At 37.1% G+C, this 1,899-nt stretch overlaps 1 pseudogene; it reads left to right on the forward strand.

The window, feature by feature from the left end:
- Nucleotides 1-1,443: 1,443 nt before the first annotated feature.
- LOC145267378 (5S ribosomal RNA) lies at nucleotides 1,444-1,562 on the forward strand (annotated as a pseudogene).
- Nucleotides 1,563-1,899: the final 337 nt, after the last annotated feature.

Consider the following 1,899-nt stretch of genomic DNA (forward strand, 5'->3'; position numbering starts at 1 on the left):
TATAATAATTAGTTTAATGCACCTTATCAAAATAAATGTCGTTACAAAATTATAGCTACATCGGCCCAGCAGTTTCCACGAAAAGAGGGGCCTTAAATATTAATCCCTATTGATCACTTATTGTGCATCGAACTAATACCATAATACATAGTGCGCTGCAATTTATCATAATAAAAGTCCGTACAAAATTTTAGCTAGATCGGCACAATAGTTTCCAAGGAAACTGGGAACTTTAATATTAATCCCTAGTGATCTCTTATTGCGCATCGAACGGATACCATAATACATAGTGCGCTGCACTTTATTATAACAAAAGTCCAGGCAAAATTTCAGCTAGATCGGCCCATTAGTTTCCAAGAAAAGGAGAACTAAATTACTAATCGTTATTGATCTTTCTTGATCCTTTACTGTGCATCGAACGGATGTCATAATACTTACTTCGCTGCATTTTATTATAATAAAGATATATACAAAATTTCAGCCAGATCGGCCCAGTAGTTTCCGAAAAGGATTGAACTGAAATACTTATTAACCCCTATTGATCCCTAACTGCCTATCGAACGAATATCATAATACTTTCTTTCGCTGCATCTTATTATAATGAAGAGTCATACAAAATTTCAGCCAGATCGGCTGTGTAGTTTCCAAGAACAATTGAGAACGGACGCATACACAAACTAAGAAAAGCCTTAGAGAATGAAACGCTGATTAACTTAGAGTTAGTAGAATAATAAAACTAATAAACGTAAGTTCGAAGAAAAGATGGAAAAGTGATAAAAAATATATCAGTGCGAGAAAAACACACGGAGGCTTAAAAAGGATAGTATTTCACACCGGTCATACCGCTGGTATTTGTTATCTGACGACCCCGGCACAAAGATATGAAGCGCACGGGGGAGCGGGACGGGCTGGAACAAGCGGAGGTAAAAAGAAGTGTATTTTACACTTCGGAGCGAACTCCAGATAACGAAACATCTTTGCGTACAGATACGCCCATAAAAACCAATATCGTATGTTATATATATATATATATATATATATATATATATATATATATATATATATATATATATATGTGTGTGTGTGTGTGTTTTCAATTTCCTGACATTATTATTGTTGTGCTTGTAAAGGTGGACCAGCTATCTTCGAGATTAGCGTTTCTCTTCCGCGGTCGGAACATTCAAATATTCATGTAATATCTGTTTCACGAAAATATACTACTTTTTTTTTTTTGTATTCACTAATCGCTATGACTTCCTCGGTATAGATTATTTTTATTTTGATTTTGTTTTTTTAACACCCTACTTCGAAAGGTGAATCTCGCACTTTCACACACACACACACACACACACACACACACACACACACACACACACACACACACACACACACACACACACACATGTATGCGTGTATAATTCATGCAATCTTATATAAATCTTTATATACGGAATCATCGCGTTTGACACACCGGTTCCCGTCAGATCACCGAAGTTAAGCAACGTTGAGCCTAGTCAGTACTAAACTGGCTGACCATTTGGGAATTCCAGGTGCTGTATGTGCCCTCAGCTTTTCTCAGCATTGTTTCTAGTCTTGGGCCTCTCGTTGTCACTGGACACAAGCAGTGTCGATTCAAGGTATTCTAGGTTGTTTATTGCGCAACCCTTGACTCACAATTACACGCGTGGCTACCATTTATATGAGTTTCCATTGTCTCTTGAAACTGGACAGAAGCATCATACAAACCTCTACTAGTATATAAAGAAACTTTGTACGTGTGTGTGTGTGTGTGTGTGTGTGTGTGAGAATTAGTTTCCTATGGACTTGAAAACGGCTGAGCCAGTTTTTTTTTATGAAATTTCACACAAAGGTACATTGTGTGCCTGACGGTGTTCTTAG

This window comes from Euprymna scolopes, chromosome 42 (genome assembly GCF_053919585.1).
Source record: "Euprymna scolopes isolate OS-2025 chromosome 42, ASM5391958v1, whole genome shotgun sequence".
NCBI lineage: Eukaryota > Metazoa > Mollusca > Cephalopoda > Sepiida > Sepiolidae > Euprymna > Euprymna scolopes.